The sequence below is a fragment of the Bos mutus genome, chromosome 1 (genome assembly GCF_027580195.1).
Source record: "Bos mutus isolate GX-2022 chromosome 1, NWIPB_WYAK_1.1, whole genome shotgun sequence".
NCBI classification, from domain to species: Eukaryota; Metazoa; Chordata; class Mammalia; order Artiodactyla; family Bovidae; genus Bos; species Bos mutus.
Genome location: NC_091617.1, coordinates 119,020,914 through 119,039,940, shown reverse-complemented (window position 1 = coordinate 119,039,940; position 19,027 = coordinate 119,020,914). Strand labels below are relative to the sequence as shown.

Here is a 19,027-nt window from a genome sequence, read left to right as displayed (position 1 = left end):
AAGGCTCAGAGAAAGCCAATGTTTTATAGACTTGCTAACAACATCTTAGTGCAGAGGGTGAGGAAAAAGCCTGAAGTTGCCCCCGTTTTCGCCTGCTTTGCTATATCACCATGACAACAGATATAGAAATCACTTAGTGACTCCTAGAAAGAAAACACAGTGACACAGTACCCCTTGTATGGCGAATCAAACTAAAGCCTTCATTCAAATGGCTATTCAGCTTGGGCATTCATGTAGAGGATAGGGTGGGTTTTACACAGGTAACTACAAGGGAAAGGCCAGCAAACCCTCCAGCCAGAGCATATGGCAGCGTCTCTGTCTAATTAATGCATCCTCAATAGAATTGATCCATTTTAAATTTGTTTTCTTTTACTTGAAACATCATTAATGTAAAGGGCAACATTAATCAACATCGTGGAACTTAAAAGGGCATTAAAGAGTGATCTTTTTCCCTATGCAACAAGAATCTTTTCAAGTAGTTGTGTTAACTGCAGCGGATGCCAGGCGCTTTCTGAGTTCTTAACCAGAAGGCAAATCTAGAGAGGCCTCTACTGGTGAGTGTCTCTCTGTGCAGTTGCCCATGTGGAATGGTGGGTCCTACACAAGCAAGCGAGAGGGTGACTTTCAGCTTCTACTGGAAAGTTGCACACAAGATGGATCGCCGATGAACGCACTGTACAAAACATTGAATAACAGCAGTCACACTTCTGAAGTTTGCATATCAGCTTCTTTTTTTTTTAGGTAATAAAGGGATTGTTGAAACTCTGATATATGAGGTGCTAGGATGTTGCGAGACGTCTTAAGATTTTCAACAAAGAAATAACAGATCATTTTTTTCTTTTCTTAGACTTTGTACATAAGACTCTCATGCAAGTTGGACACTTAAAGCTATTCTAATAGGAAATTATACTTCTTGACATGGTGTGTGTTGAGGAGGAGGGTAATAACACTATTTCCACATATACCCCTATATTTCCCTCAACTAGCAAATAAAATAAAATAAAATCTTTAGACAAAATATTAAGCATATAAAAATTATTTTTTGATTAGTTGCAAAGCAAAAGTTTACTGCCAAGATTTCTTAGTGAAAAATATGGAGCAAATAGAGTTCCCTCAAAGTGAAATTTGACGTGAAAATATCATTACATGTTTTCATCAGATAAGACCAGGAATATGTCTCTGTTTTACAGCAACTTTTGGGGAGAAAAGAAAAATTTTTATTTTTCCACCAGAAGTTTAATATTCTTTAATATTTCTTAGGATGAGGATGTATATGATCTGTCTCTGCATGGGGAAACTCATATTTCTTTTCCCTCATGAAAAATTGCCTGACTCCACAAGTGTCACTTTGAAAGTTTTCAAAAGGCAAAAATATCCTCTTTCCTTGTTTTCCAATATTTATATTTTCATATTCAATATTGTTTGAAGTCTAATGACACCAGAATACTATTCCAGTTTCTTAAATTTTATCCAGAGTTTCTTAAATTATTTTTTCTTTGCAATGACTGATGTATCTTTAACTTCAGGATTATTCTCAGCATACTTTCAGTAGGGTCATTTCACATTTCAAATTGCTTCATGTTTATTTGAGATAGAATTTTAGTCAATCATGTCTTTTCATAGGGTAGTTTGGTTAGCATGGCTCAGTAAATTATCTTTTCAATTATATAGGTAATGCATGATCTTTCCTGTAAATTCTGTTCTATGGCTTTGGGATCACTACCTTAAAGTCCCAATAGTGACACCTACTGGCAGAAACAGAACCAAAAACAGTTTTAGTTTTCTTTTTTTAGAGAATGCTTCTAGGGACACGACTGAGTGACTGAACTGAACTGAACTGAACTAGGGACTCTATTGGTGTAAAATGGACTTTAGCCACAATTATCTTTTCAACTCTTCCACATTCCCAAAAACCTTATAAGTGAGAGGAAAAACCCAAACTGTATGACATAAATATTCAATTATGAAAATGAAAAAGTTGCTAGAAGAGGAATGCGTTCTAACTTAACAGAATAGCATATAGATATGTAATTACAATCTTGTAGGGCCTTTTATAGCATAGATAGTAAAAGTCCAAAATTTAACAGTAGTCTTTCTGAAAGTGCCATATTTCACAAGTAGAACTAAAGATGGATAGTTAAAATGTTTAACAGAAATGTTTAAGATTTCTCTGAAGTTTTCTTAAATGTTTCTTAAATGTTTTAATTACAAAAGAGCAAAGCTGATCCTTTTTAAAAAAGAATATATATTTCATAGCCCAATTGTCAACAATCTGAAATTTTATGCTAATTTTACAAGAAATGCTCTTCCAGAACCTAGATTTATTATTTATCAGAAAGAAACATTGGAGTCACATTGGAATGTGATAATTTCTCCTGAGGTAGAAGCACAGGGTTTGCAGAACATTGGATACAATAAGAACATTCTCTGTGCATCAGAGTATTCCACATAAAAACAAACTTTGTCAAAACAGATTCATAGCTATTGAGGAGAGGTATGACCTTCATTCCTCTATGAGGCTTCAGTGACACTCCCCTTAAAATATATTTGTTCTTAATTTATAATATCAATGCACAACACTTTAGAGAATTAGTAAGAAACTGCTTTAGATAATTATCCAGAGGCCCCTACAGTACCTGTATCATCCAATTTACCTGTTAAACACTAAAACATGGTATTAATAATTTGGGAGTTTTATAGTGACATGAGATTAAACATGGCAGAATAGAAAGAAATCAATTTCCACACGTTGCATTGGAATAGGTATTTCCATGGAAAATGTTCATGATACTTCTTTCCAAAAACTCAGGGTCTTTATTGATGTTTTAGATTACAAAGAAAATATGGCTATTGGTTTCCAAAAATATTGTTTTGCCATGGGGATTGTGGTCAGGCATATGGTGAACCAGTGAATCGTTTAATCCATGGTACACATTTATGACTACTTTTGTGATAACACTGTGAGGAAACATGTGAAAATGCCTCACAAATTATGCGGTAGACAGTTATATTGGTGTCTTTGAAAGCATCTTTGGCTCTGTTGTGTGCCTTTGTTTGTACAACTTGAGCACATGCTTCAAAACGTCACCCAGATTACAAGCATGCAGGGGATGAAGTATTGCTTCTGTATTGATATCAGAAGCATGCTACTTTATTTCATTAAATAGTTCATCCACTAATTGCACTTGGTAAAATCACAAAATTCCTTCCTTGTATTTCTTGCAAGAGATATTTTATAATGTTGTTATCAGTGATCTGAGAAAAAAAAACTTCCAAGATTATTCATGATAATGAAGATGGGGAAACAAAAGACTTTTAAAAATCACATGTATTCAAACATAAAAATCAGAAAGCACAGCAGTTGTACAAAATCATTTGGCCAACACTCTGGCCATTAGGTCGGGATATGGTGTGTTCAGAAATGAAAACAAAATAGTCACAAATATTGTAAAACTTTGGATTTTCCTGAGTACCTGAGATAGTAATTCAGCTGATCATTGACACAACCAGAAAGAAAGGCCCTCTTTTGCCTTTGGAGGAGGGTTCATCCAGAGATTGCATGAGGGATTTGCACAAAATAAAGCTTCACAAAACCCAAGGGCTGTCAGGAGGAAATGGTATCCAGGAGGACAGAGCAGGCCAAGCATCACTTCAACAGCAAAGCCACACAAGAGAGCCAGAGGCAGCACGGTGGCTGCCAGCACAACTGCCTACCACGCCTGCCAAGGAGCCAGAAACCGCTTGTGGGAAAATATCACTTACCCTTAGCATCTGGGTCCTGTGATTGTTATCCAAAGAGACATAGTGGTAAGATACAGTGGGATAAACAGCATTCCAATTAAACACACACATACACACAGATTCTCTTCACATTCTCCTTATGTGTTCAGAGAGAGATACGCCGTCCATGGCCTTGAATTAGGAAGACTTTCTGTACTTGGAATTCTTTGAAATGACATCTATTCTTAGTTATATATTCACACTTCATGATGAGATGAGCTTTAGACATTGTTGTTCACCAATAGCTTTAATCTGCAAAATCCAGGAATTAGCTGTATGTGTAGATATTTGCAGATATGTGTAGTCCACTATATTTTTACTCACTTGGAGCAGCTTTTTGTCGCTGGATGACAGGATTATTGAAAAGTTAAATCTTGATCATGGATAAACAAACTAAAGTGGGCTTTTATGTTAAACTTTTTTTCCTGTTCTTGATATTGTATCATTATTTAAGAGGTCAGATTTCAAACATAACTCATAAAAGAACTGCTGAAAATTCTCAGTGTGTACTATATTATAAACATACTGTGATATACATAAAAATATATATAGCTATGATCTGTATATTATGTATACAATATAATATTATGTATAAATATATTTAAGTTTGATGAAGTCTCTACTTTCAACTTACATCAGTACGAAAGTCTTTGAAGTTTCCAAATGTAATGATGTGGTCATATAGATTCACCCTGTATGGAATGGGGGAGGGAGGGAATCTAGAGAATTTAAAGGTTGGAGACACCTTGTGGATAGCGCAAAGGCCTTAACTTTTTAGCCATATGTCCATTCTTTGAAGACTGTCATTACTGCAGAAAGCAAGTGATAGTCTTTTTTCTCTTTTGATTCGGCAGCAAAAGCAGAAGGAAAGCATTTTTCATTTTAAATATTCTACTCTGATATCAAAAACAGACGAGTGCTGTTTTAAGTGTCAATGACACACAATGTACCTAAAGATAAGTATTTTTATATTTCAGTTCATAACAAATCAACTTTATCACACAGGTTAATGGAGAGCATTTGGAATTACAACTTTACTTATTTACACAGTTGGTTTGTTATTTAAATTATTTTATTTTCCATGAATGAAATCAAAATTTTAGTTGCCTTTGAGTGACTAAAAAATATGCATGTCAAAGCCATAAAATCCAGTTGCTTATTTATGCATGTTATATGAAACAGTATACATGATAAATTTGTGTTATATATAATAACATGCATTAACTACTCATAAATATATTACACATAGGCATAAAATATTATTATATTATACAGACATTTAATTTTTTATTTGTATACATAGTAAAGAAATCCAGGAATGTCTAACCATATAGTAACATGAAGACAGTACTCAAAAGAGATGAAATTTTATGGAAATATTAGTACAAAACTACATAGTAAATGATCTGTTTTATTTGTTTTTGTTGCTTTTTATTACCACATACACAAAAGAAAATTTGATTCTAACTGAGAGTCTTTAATAGATTATTTCTTTTCTGGTAAATAGTTCTCAAAATTATACAAATTTAGCTCCATATTTATTGCATTTCTATGCAAGCTAGAAAATTAGGGTGAAAAGTATTTTTTATATTGCATATTTGTATAATGGCAGAAGAGACTGCATTCAAAACAGTGCTCAGTTATGGGAGTAAGAAAGGACATAAGGAACAAATAGATACTAAACATTTCATTTCACTTAAAATTTTTGAATACTTAATTGAAATCTAAAATATTTTTCTAAAAATGTGAAATAACTTCAGAAAGAATTTAAAAGATCAATAAGAATTTATAAACACTTTTTCTGTGGTATGTGTTATTTCACTTCCCATAAAGGAAATGCACAGAAAGATATACATAAAATCACACCTTCTTTTTCTAAGGCATTTAAATCATTATACTGTGAAAGAATACTCTTAAAAGCAAGTTTTAAATTTTATGGTCAACTATTTGTCACTTTTTATTTGTCACTTTTATTAAATCTTTTTCTCAATATTTTTGTTTTCTTATCGATTTGTCTTCTCCCAATTTCATTTCTCATTGCTAAGGTTTGCATCAGTTTCAAGTTTCATTCTTCTAGTTACATTTATTCCTTGCCTTTAATCTTTAACAGCTTTTTTCCTTAAGTTTAGCTGATTTCTTAACTGACCAGTTTTAATTAGGTATTCTTTAATATCACAGAATATATCAGAGGATGCAGTGTTATAAACAAAAACATTAGTATATTAAACCTACTGAATTTCAACTTCTTATAATTCCATGCGGCAGAACCATTTAACCCTTGATGATCTTAACATTTTAAATTGTGGAAAGGAGGCTCACACTCATTTACTAAAACCAGTACAGTTTGCATACTTAACACATAGCCATGATTCCCAGGGATTTGTTTTCCCCCTCTAAGATACCAGCTGAAGCTGTAGAGGACATGTCAGCCTCACATTCTCTGTGTTCATCCCATATTCTTTACAACTGTCCAAATTGTATTAGAATTTGCTTATAATGATGTTATATGATGTTCTTGTTGTGATACCTGCGTTTGTGGAGAACTTAATATTGATTTACTGTGTCTTTGGCCCATCTTGGAGCAGCCTAGATAGCAATTACAGCTGTTGGTGGTATCTATTTTGTCTTTTCATAATTGTCATTTCTTGTTCTACTTAAGATTAAAATATGAAAATTGTACCACGTGCATATCAACAGTGCATTAGCCAAGTTATCAGCAATATCTGCTAAGAAGCATCATTTTAACTGTGGTTCTTTATATGACCTCTTCATTTGATTTATGAAAATTGCACGCTACAACATCAACTTCCACAAGGAATACATTCAGTGAGCTTCCCTGACATCAAGTCCTCATCTGGACCATTACTATCTTCCTGAGAAATCACTAGTGTTTCCCCAATACCTGCTGCCTCTGCCAAATGCTTTCTCTCCCTCACACAGGGCTTTCTGACAAGCAGGGGTTGCTTTGTTATTTTTCAATTCTAACTCTAAAGAGCCCTCACACTTTTTGAACTCTGTCTACTACTCTCACTTCTTCATAAAAAAATAATGTATTTTTATTTACAAGGCAAGTCATTTTTTAATAATAGAGAAGACATGCAATAAGTTTTTTCCAATCACAAATAGATCCACCAGGTATAGATTTCTTCAAAGGAGTGTTCAAAACTGTTCCAAAATTCAAAAATGTCTCATTTGAAAACCAAATACACTTATGTGTATTTCCTCTCATTAGAAAATTTATCAAACAGAGACTGCCAAATACTTTTTTAAAAGGTGGACAGAGAAAACTCTTTTGAAACTAATTTGGAATTTTTTTCCTGGTCAATTTATATAAAATGCACAGTTGAAATAACTGAAGCATTTTATGATTCTCTCTTGACTCAACAATGCTTGAACTGCTTGAGAAGGATTTTTCTGTGTTGTGCAATGAAAATAAACATCATATTTCAAGATGAAACTGAATAAATATTTGAATACCATGCCCCTACACACACAGAGAGACAGACACACACATACATATGCACACACACACACACACACACACACTTCCTTACCAGCAGACTAAATCCCTAGTCCCTAAAAGGCATTCACTTGAAGAATCTCTATTGTTTTATTTTACTACATCTGTTCGAAGACTTTTAAAAATGACTATGTGCAAGAAAATAATAAATGCATCTGTAATCTCTAGCAGAAGCTCCTCCTTCCAAGACTATGTAGGGCATTTGTGGGTGTTGTTATTGTTGTTGTGGCAATCTAGCTAATAAAGGCTTTCTTTTGCACAAGAGAATTTTGACAGGGTTGACTCCAGACAGCTTTCCAGCTGAGGTCTGGGGCCTTGCTGAACCTTCAAAATTTTCCCATTTGAGCTGCATCAAAGTGAAGGAAATTCAAGGATCACTAACGTCTCAGATGGTAGCACTTGCCCTAACAACGAAGGTTCAGGAATTCTTTGGAGCAGGCTGAGGTCATTTTTCTCCCCTTTTCTCCTAATGCTTTTCTCTATTAATCAGAGCTCAGAGCTCAGATTGGTCTTCAACTTCCTCCCAATCCTTGCTAAGCCTGTCATTTCTAGCTATTATTTACTTTAATGGACTTTGGCTGATCCCTTATGAAGCTTTGGATCTGAGAATAATAAGGCTGGAGAGTAACGGGCATAGACATGGGTGTGGGTTTGCCTGCAGATTAACCGTGGCAGATGGGCTTTATTGCGGTTTCCTGTGTACTGAGTGTTGATTGAGAGGGTATAATGAGAGAGGTGGTGTCTACACAATGGTCACAGCCACTTCATTGCACTTTGCGTCTAAACAACCCCATTTTTCTAAATCTTTGGGTTGTGAAATTTTAGGAAGTCAGAGCACAAGAACAAGTACAAAAACAACTGTAAATAACCATGAATGTTAATCCAACACTAATTGGTCCCTTCTTTCAATATTAGTTCATTTTGCTCAGTTTTTAAAATTCTGGGTAAATTAACGGCAAAGATGGTTAAACAAAATGTTATTGCATTAGGTAGTTCGGGATGAAATTGTGAGCAATGTGTATTTTCTGTGTGTGTCTTTTGTTTGCTTGGAGTTTCTTATTTGTTTTCTTTGTTATATACATGCTCTATTTTTGGCTCTGTTCTTACCACAGACAGCAAAGTCTTCAGTTGGAATTGTTTGTAGATGTTTTGGGAGCTATCACCTTGGGGATATTTTTCTGAATTAAGCTAGACAATGTTCAAAAAATAACATCAGGGCAATTGTTTTATCTGAGGCATATTAAACCAAAGATTTTGTACCTTTGTTTCCTGCATTTGATGCCAAGGTCTGTTCTAATGCAACTTGCCATGCCATTAAAACATTTTTGTTATAGGTGCTGGTGAAAGGTCTTTTACACATTCCTCATTTTTAAGATTTTACTTAATTCCTCCCTTTCACCAATGGATTAAATCACAACTATTGATTCCTTTCTTCCTTTGGGTCTTTACCCATCTGTCTTAATGCTTTCATCCTACACCCCTTGGTCTCACAGGGGTGTTCTGACAATGAACCGCCAAAACCTGGAGAAGACTCTAGGTCAAGTTTGTGTACAAGAGTTTAAATTTTTAGTGACAGTCCTCTCTCACAGCCGCCTGAAAGTTTCCACACAGAGCTGCACAAGCGAGCACCACCAATTATCCTCCTCCTTTGAAAACCATTATCAAGTTTTTCAAAACTTCTTTCATTTCACTGTTGTCATTCAGTGAAAAGGAAACTAACCACCATGTCAAGACAACTCCGCTGCCTAGCAACACAGGGCCACATTTTAATTCTGACTTGCTTCTGGTCTTGACTAATAGAAAGTGACTATGTTAAGCCAGTCACAAGAGCTGTTTGTCACTTCTGAAATGCAAACAAAACTATATTGTTTTCCCAAGTATTGGGTGTGATTGATGTAAAGATTTACAGTAACATCATTCATTTTCTCTTGTGTTTTAGTAGGATTGATGTCATATCTTTTCATGCTTTATTAATGCCTTAAAAGAGCTCAAAAAACTTGATGCTTTTTGTCCTTTAAGGAGTCTAAAGAGGGTTTTTTTTTTTTTCCCCAGTGAACTAGACTCCAACAACTTGTGAAATTTAATGAATCTATTCAACTAGTGTCAGGCACGTCAATAAATAATTTAATAAGAAGCCATCATCCATGAAGGAGAGTATAATTCAGACAATCAGAGAGGAACAGACCAGACCAAGGTCAACATTATGGGTGAGGGGAGGAAAAGTTAAGCTTTTAAGTTGTGAATCTTCCAGTTTGATTTGTCAAATTTTCCCACACCCTTGTACTTTCATGACTTTCTGTATGAAAAACTGGTTGCTACCCATGTGATTTAAACTGTAAATTTTTCCAGCCATATATGTTGCAAAGTCTATACTAAAAAGCACAGCATATTTAAATTCCCTCAAATCATATGAAATGGTTATTCAAACTGAGAACTTGCAGCTGTGCTCAAAAGCAATTTTGCTGCAATTGACTGGAAGCCAATTAATAAAGTAGAAAGGTATTGCTATTATATTTTAAATGCTTTCTAAAATTTCTGATACTTCTCATATTTTATATAAACATATAGTTGAACTTTATTTATCAAGTACTTTAAAATATGCCAACTTATGTGACTTGAATATATGTAATAGAGAAAAAGGTAATACTCTTCTTTAGAATAAATCTGAGTATAAAAGAGAAAGTATACATATTATTATAATTTCTTAATGATATTTTAATATTCTAAGCAATATTACAATAATGTTAATCATTAAACAATTGCTTATAAAAAATATAGCTTAGGAAGGTCAGAATCACACATGAAAAATTCAACTAGATGTTAGCATTGTGGACAAACAGTAGAAATGCCTTTTCCTTTCAATTCTGATTTCAAATACCATCTTTCTCTATGAAACCTCACTCATATTTGGAAATGGAATCCAGTTATTAAGAAGTACAAAAACATACAGCTTAAAACTGTTTAAATAATAATAGATATATGTTTTGAAACTAGTAAAAAGTATTTCATAATAACTTCACCTATAAAATAAAATTAATAGTAACACCAACATCTTAAGGTAATTGTGGGCATTAAGTAAAATATTGCATGTAAAGTACTTTCAAATTGGCCATAATGGTAAATAAACAGTAAGTAAATGTTAGTTGTTCATGTTATAATTATGTCTGTGTTAATATTTTCTTTGTAAGATATTAAAAAACTTTGATTCCTCACATTTTTTGTGATAAAATGAAAAGCTTTGTTTCCACATCAGTAAGCAGATTGCTGAAACTAACAAAGTCCATTTGGTAACAGAAGGAGTAGAAAGATAAAAGTAAGCTTTTTACATATTGATTATTCTATCTGCATTTTTAATCAAATACCATCATGAAATATAATAGAGCATTACTGTAGTATGTCTTGGCAAACCTCATAATATTCTAGCTCCAAATCAAAGGTGCTTTGCCAAAATAAGTCTAATTATTTTATACAGCCAATCACCATGCAGTACCAGTAATAGCAGGAGACAATAGTAGGCACAAAATCTGATACTTCGAAGCCCACGCTTGGTTTTCTCAGAATTTTCAGCAGCAAAACATATTTATGAGCCAAATGCAACCCGTGGGCATATTTTGTTTGTTCTATATAGATTTACTATTGTTATTATTGAATTAATTCACAACATCTGAAATTAAAATTTTGCATTAAAATCGACATTTCTAAATTCTCAGTCAGGCCTGCAAGGGTGAGCCGGCTTTACTGGGAATGTCTGAGTGATCACAGATCCTTTAGATGCGATCTGAAACTGTTCACTTCCCCCTCATCCACCCTTGCCCTCTCAGGGCACATCCATCTGGATTCACGTATTTAAGCAAGGTGACTGGCCTTCAGAGACATTTTAGATTTTTAGCACAAGAACTCAAATTAGAAATCACGAAAGATTCATTAGCCAAATCCAACCTTACCTACAACATTTGAGGCCCATGGCACTTTGTAATTTCTTTGCTCTCCCTCTAGTATCTTCCAAGGATATTCAGTTTAGCTACTCTTGAAAAGTGTTAAAGATTTCTACTCTCCAGATGTGAAAGTAGGATATCTTTTCTCTTTGTATGAGTTTTTTTCTCCTGACTAGATAGAGAAGAAATTAAGTCCCCACTTAGGAGTTGCAGGCAGGCTGTGAACAGCACAGAGCTCTGAGGTCTGTCTTGTGGAAGAGTGCTGTCTGCCCAGAATTGTACCTGTGTCTACAACAAGCGTGGTGGTTTTTCAGTTTCTTCTGCCACACCACACCAAAAACTTTGTGCCAAACACATAAGGTGACACCGTATGAAATGAGACCAGTAGCTTTTAGAGAATCCAACTGATGGCTTCTCTGGTGGCAATGAGGCTGGGCACATAAAATTATCTTGATGAGAATATATGCGTATATTAACACCATTATCTAGGCATTAATGTTTCCTTTATAGTTTTTTAAAAAATTAATTTAGGCTAGTTAATAATTGTGATGAAAATAAGTATCATAATAGCATTTACATAATACTTTTAGACTTTTTCATAGTATTTTCTAAATGCCTTGATTTGGAAAAATAGACTATATGAGAAACTAATTTCTTTTAAGTTCCAGTACTTCTTCCTATGAGCATCATCAAATCTCATTTACAACAAAGCAAGTGAACAAACCTATAAATTAAAGATCAAACTGCAAATAAAGGAAGAATATAAAAGTAGAAATTTCTGATCCTCTTGCTACATAAATCTAACCTCTTACTACCGTCAGTACAAAATGTGCTTCCAGTTGATTTGTTGAATTGTAGGATTGAGTTGCTGAGGACGTGAGGGTGTGTTCGGTACCGCTGAGTAGAATATGGAGTGTTGCTAGTGGCCTCTGGATCGAATAGATTTATTTGCTTGCCTTCCACTTGGGATTGTAGATTCTTCTTTATTTGCACAGGGCCCTAATCACTGAAGCAAATTATCTGGCCTACCCTTCAAGATGGGTTAAATAGCTCATTACTTCTTTAAATGCAGACATTGCTGGTATCAAACTTGAATTCCCAGAATTTAAAAATACCCACAAGCTGTTCATGCAGCAATTTCAGTTAAAAATAATGTTTCATACATTATTTGCTATACCTTCTTCAGAGGTATTCTTATTTAATTCTAAACAACACTTTTTTATTCACCAAGAAGTTTAAAGTAAATATCCGCATAAAGAAATTTCCTTATAGGAAAATACAGTGAATTTTCATATGATGTCTCGTTGCATGTTTTTTAAATGCTCTGTTCATTTCCTGTCACAAGATGTTAACCTCAAAGAAACATTTGGTATTACTGAAATGAAAGATTTTTTAATGTTATTTTCAAACCACGGAAATTGCTTTTGATATATGTGCCAGTTGAATCATCATATTGCGAAAATATTTAATCACACTTGTCATGATATATAGCAACACAGAAAAATCATCTTGATATGAGAAGAGGATTTAAGGAAAAGTGGCAATATCCAGTGAAGATTTTGGCTGTTTAAGCCCATAGCTAGATATATAATTCCTATTCCCCAGCTTAAACTAGGCTGTTTTTAAAAATGAGACACAGAGTGAAGTAAGCCAGAAAGAAAAACACCAATACAGTATACTAACGCATATATATGGAATTTAGAAAGATGGTAACAATAACCCTGTACGAGACAGCAAAAGAGACACTGATGTATAGACCAGTCTTATGGACTCTGTGGGAGAGGGAGAGGGTGGGGAGATTTGGGAGAATGGCATCGAAACATGTATAATATCATATATGAAACGAGTCGCCAGTCCAGGTTCGATGCACGATACTGGATGCTTGGGGCTGGTGCACTGGGACCACCCAGAGGGAGGGTATGGGGAGGGAGGAGGGAGGAGGGTTCAGGATGGTGAACACAGGTATACCTGTGGCGGATTCATTTCGATATTTGGCAAAACTAATACAATATTGTAAAGTTTAAAAATAAAATAAAATTTAAAAAAATGAGACACACAAAGATATGACTAATTTCTAGTTGAAAAGAAAAACAATAAAACGTATGACTTGTATAAATAAATAAGGTTATTATTCTAGGTGGAGATTTTTGCGCATAAATAGTTACATAGGTTCTAGTTTGGAAGGAGTTTGAAAATCACACATTGCAGCTTCATAAACAATGAGGAAACAACTCTCTGCCCCATTCCCTCACCATACGTGTGTCGTAGCCAACCAGGTTCCTCTGTCCATGGGTTTCCCCAGGCAAGAATATTAGAGTGAGTTGCCTTTTCCTCCTCCAGGGATCAGGGATCGAACTGGCATCTCTTATGTCTCTTGCATTGGCAGGGAGTTTCTTTACCACTGTCGCCATCTGGGAACCCTATGCCCTCACCTACTGGGTTGCTTTCTTCCTCCTTCCAATAACGAGAAGGAAGACTGTTGCTTTTTGAGAAAGACTGTTTCATAGGACCATTCCAGTTCCTTTTAGGGGGTCCATCTCACAAGGCAAGTGGAGCTGAGGTTTGCAGAGCCACTGATCTCACTACAATTATCAGCAACTCACATGATGAGTCACACAATATATATTCAACGATACGAGTGAGCCTTGGTCCATGAGTTAGATTCTTCTGTTATCTGGGACTTATTTGCCTTAAGGTAATAATAACTGTGTTGTTCCTTAGCTGTGTCCCCCCAGATTGGCTCTGCTCAAAGAGTGTTCTTAAGGGCAGGAGAGGGCAGTAATCGCAGAAAATGTGAAATTCACATTCAATCACTATTCTGCCTCTTTTCTGCTTCAGAATTTAACCTCATTCCCTCATTCCCCCATGCAGCTGGTACCAACAGTTTCCTTTTTGCACGAGTCCAGATGGGTTGGGTCCATTCATGGGATGCGAGGGAGCAACAAAGCAGTCAAGGCCATGTATTCATTTTCGTCTTCTTATCCCTTAAAATAACATTGAGGCCACAAGAGTTGGCTGAGCCTTGGGCAACGCTGGTCAGGACTTACTGTGTTGTTTCCAATTTTATCTTCTTATCCAAATGTCCTCAAGTCATTGTTTATTTTGGTGAACATTTATAGAATGTCTGTTAGATGTCAGGCACTTCGCCAAGTACAAAAAACACAAAAATGAATATGACTTAGTTCCTGCCCTGAAGTTGCTTACAGTCTCCAAGACAGACAGATAAACAAATCTTTTCAATTAAAAGAGCCCCAAAAAGAGATCAGCACCTTCAGCTAAATATAGGAGCAGTAAATGCCTATGATAGGTGGGGAGAAATGATGGGTCAACAGGGTAGTTTGGGCCTTAGTAGAGGGACTGGAGTGCAGGTCCATGGCTATTAAAAGGAACTATATCTTCAATAGTCTGCTGGTATTTACGAATATAGGGCATGCTGGAGAGATGGCAAGTAATCTGTGTGATTGAAAAACCGGGCAGGGATGATGGAAATTAGACTAGATTGGAAAGATAGTTTAGGGTTATTAACACAATGTGATTGCTTCCATTAGCAACAAGATATTTTATCCAGACTATAAATATACTTTTTAAAAAATGAATTAATCACAAGGGCCTGTCGAATCTGCTTTTTTTCATGAATATACTTTAACCTAAACAAGTTTTTATTTACATGTGAAAAAGGGGCAATGCAAGAAGATTAATTTAGTAACACATGTTTTATACAAATTTTAGCATATATATGATTGTTGAGATTTTAAAATAATGACAATTTTCAGACTGTTTATCATCAATAGAGTGTTGATGAAATGAATTTTGGATTATCTATGCCTAGAATATCATGGATTCAGTAAAATGAGGTTTAGGAGAAGATTGAAAGTGAAAGTTGCTCAGTTGTGTCCAACTCTTTGTGACCCCGTGGCCTATATAATCCATGGAATTCTCCAGGCCAGAATATTGGCGTGGGTAATCTTTCCCTTCTCCAGGGGATCTTCCCAACCCAGGGATTGGACCCAGGTCTCCCTCATTACAGGCAGATTCTCTACCAGCTGAGCCACAAAGGAAGCAATGGATTGATAGTCATATAGATTATTAGGAGATAAAAAGAAGTTTTTAAAATACACAGGAAAAATATCTTGAAATACGTATATAAATATTAGTGGTGGTCATCTCAGAATGGTCAGATTAGGGATTATCATAATTTCTTTAGTGTATCTTTAAAATTTTTCTACAATAAATGCGTTTTTCATTGAACTATAATTGCTTTATAACGTTGAGATAGTTTTTGCTGTACAACAAAGCAAGACAGCTATATGTATACATGTATTTCTTCCCCCTTGGACCTCCCTCCCACCTGCTCCCCACCCAACCCTCTAGGTCACCACAGAGCACCAAGCTGAACACTCTGTGCTATATTGCAGGTTCCTTTCTATTTCATCCTACAAGGGATAAAAATGAACCCTTTAGTAGTAACAAGGACCTTTGTCAAACACTCATGCCCAGTTCATCTTCATGCATAGATGAAGCAGAATAATGTCAAGATGTTTCAACTAGTCATTCGATGCAACATTCATGTCTGTCTTCATGATGTTACAATTGAGTATGACTCAGTCTGTACATAGTAAGGGCAATTCTGTCCTGAAAGTGTTTTTCTAGTTAGGTGAATTTCTGAATTTCTCCTGCATTGAAATTCATTAGAACTTATCTACCACTTGCTATATATATATATATAAGTATATACATATATATGTTTATATATATATAGTTAGTTTTAGGGCTTCCCTGGTGGCTCAGAGGGTAAAGCGTCTGCCTGCAATGTGGGAGACCCGGGTTCAATCCCTGGGTGGGGAAGATCCCCTGGAGAAGGAAATGGCAACCCACTCCAGTACTCTTGCCTGGAAAATCCCATGGACAGAGAAGCCTGGTAGATACAATCCATGGGATTGCAACGAGTCAGACACAACTGAGTGAATTCACTTTCACTTTCATTTAGTTAGTTTTAGGCATGATATTCATTAATAATTCACTTTGTTTTGATAATTATACAAATAAATAAGGGTTCAGTCCCTGGGTTGGGGTGATCTTCTGGAGGAAGACATGGCAACCCACTCCGATATTCTTGCCTGGAGAATAGTATGGACAGAGGAGCCAGGTAACCTACTGTCCATAGGGTGGGAAAGAGTCAGACACAAATGAAGTGACTTAGTACACATGCATGCATAAATGAAAAAATATATACCTTCTTCATTTGTCCTTATAGGTGCTGCTTCAGTTGCATAGCATTCCCTTCTATCACCCATGAATTAACTTGGAAGACTTGGCCAAACGTTTTTCTGCCTTACTTTTCCTGATTTTGTTTAGATTGAAAATTTCACGGTTTCTACTTAGCATATAACTCAAATAAATAGCCATACATTTAACTACTTTATTATATAAGTGCAAAATCATATTTTATATTGACTTTGAAATATGATTAGACCTATTTCTTATTCTCTGTAGAATAAGAAAGAAAATTTTTTTTCTTTAAAAGAAAATTTACCTAATATCAAATTTTAAGTAGAATATTTTTGTCTACTTCCAAAGAAATTTTAGAAAAAGAAAAAATTGTAAATTATATGATTCTTTGTATTTTATTGGTTCCTTGTAAATGAACATGAAGATTCAGTGATAGCTAAGACTATTAAAATATTACTTCACTTTTGAGTAAGTAATTTGGGGAAGGGATATTTATCTAAAAGGCAGCCATAAGTCATCATTGTATTCTTTTGCAAGCAAAAAGTAGAAGCAATACATAGTTTGTAACCAGCAGTTTCATCTTCTCTTCATGTTGTGGCAGATTAATACCAGCTTAGCCCAAACATCCAAAGTTATGCTGTTGGCAATGTAGCCATCTGTTTTTAATGAATATCTGGGGTCCATTTTTCAGTTAAGCTTCTCTTATTGTGTGTGTATGTTGCTTTTTCAGAGCTATCTGCATAATTGCTTAAAGATTTTACTACAAAATTAATATCCTTGCTGTGAACAAGGGAACAGGGCAAAAACCAGGATGACAGAGCCTGAGATGAGGTGAAAAGCAAATCCAATTTTTCCTTGCACCATAGAAACCTCGTCAGGACTAGCTTTATCTGGTAATCCACATTTAAACTTTAACCTGTAGGGGGGCTCTTTGTGTTAGATAATGTAAGCACAAAAGGAGGCTGAATCACTAATCAGATTAATCATATTTTGTAAGACTCAAAAGCTTCATTAAAAAGACCTGGTATCCAAGTTACAAATTTTTGCTAGTGGAAGTGGTGGAGGAGGAGTTTGTCATTAAAAAAAAAAAGTCATGGAAATGCTCAAATGTCTTCAACTTTTAATGATCCTATAGCAAGCAAGACTGAAGAACAATGTAATATCCTAATTTACAAAATCATACCTTCTCAGAATTAGCCCATATTTTATTGCATTTTCTTCATATTTTAATATAAGAAGGTACCATTGGATAAAACCTTTCATTGCTATTCATAGCTTCTTCATATTTTGAGCATATGTTGATATATTTGTATTATAGGCACCTATAATTTATATTTATATAAGTAACATTATAAATGCAATATAATTATATATATAAAATAACTACCGACTGTTAGTTGATGACTTATTATTCTAAGTCATTTCTCAAAGCATTTTATAAACTTAACTGTTCAATTAAGGAGAATATTTGATGGAAATGGGGACCCTTCTGAGAAATAAAGTGGAAAGGAGAAACTTTGTTGGCCAAGAATTTTATAAAACATGAAGCAAAGAAATGCAGTCACAAATTTCTTTGGTTTGTTGAAAAAGAAGGAAGGAAGAAAAATATGTCATTAAATCTTTGCAAGCAAAGCAAATCTTTAAAAAAATATAAATGAGTTCTCTGGTTGACAGTCTGTAGCATGACTAGGTAATAATGGGGAAAATGCAATTGCATGTGTAACTTTATGCACACCAAAATCTCCTCTTCAAAAACTCAGCCCTCATATTTTAAATCAACAAATAGTTTTTGGCATATGGTATGTTACACAAATGCTTCCTAGCAAAACTGCTTCGATAATAATCTTGGTGAAAGAGCATGCCTAGAAATAGCTATTGAAAATTGTTTCATGCTACCTTTTGAAGATACCATGTAATTCTGATGTCTGATTAAGAGTGCAAAAACATTGTATCAGTTCATTTTTCTCAGCATATCCTCAAGAGAGATCCATTTATAAAATTATATATTCAAATCTGTGGAAGTCTCTATCTTAAAATGAGCTATGCAAAAGTACTAAGGAAAATACACAGGTCTTTATAACCAAGTCATTTGGGATGAGGAAACTCAACCAAATCAAATGACAATATATTGACAACAAAGAACAAACAAGACTTATAACTAGTTGAGCCAACTGTGCTCTTTTCCCCAAGCAGGCAGTGTGCAATGGCTGCAAAGAGCAGCCTCCTCGGTAGTGTAGGCAGCCTGCTGCCCGTACAGGTTGCCCTAAGGGACCTTGGAGACAACTCTTTCCAGTGGACATTCATGACTAATTGGCTGTCCCCAACTAAGGCTCCAGACAAGTATGTGTGGTACCTTTAGGAAGCCCCAGGGCACAGTGGCCAAGGGCCATACTGACCAAATCATAAAGTTCATCCACACCAAGCTGCAGAACAAGGAGCATGAGACTGAGGTCCTCCAGGGCCAACTTCAAGTTCCCTGGCCACCAGAAGGTCCACATCTCCAAGAAGTGGGATTTACCAAGTTTAATGTGGGTGAATTTGAAAACATGGTGGCAGAAAAATA

At 35.2% G+C, this 19,027-nt stretch overlaps 1 non-coding gene across 1 annotated transcript; it reads left to right on the top strand.

The window, feature by feature from the left end:
- Positions 1 to 18,616: 18,616 nt before the first annotated feature.
- On the top strand, positions 18,617 to 18,749 carry LOC138989474 (small nucleolar RNA SNORA70). The gene has a single exon (XR_011465774.1). It is a non-coding gene; the product is annotated as a small nucleolar RNA SNORA70 (small nucleolar RNA).
- The last annotated feature ends 278 nt before the right edge of the window (positions 18,750 to 19,027 follow it).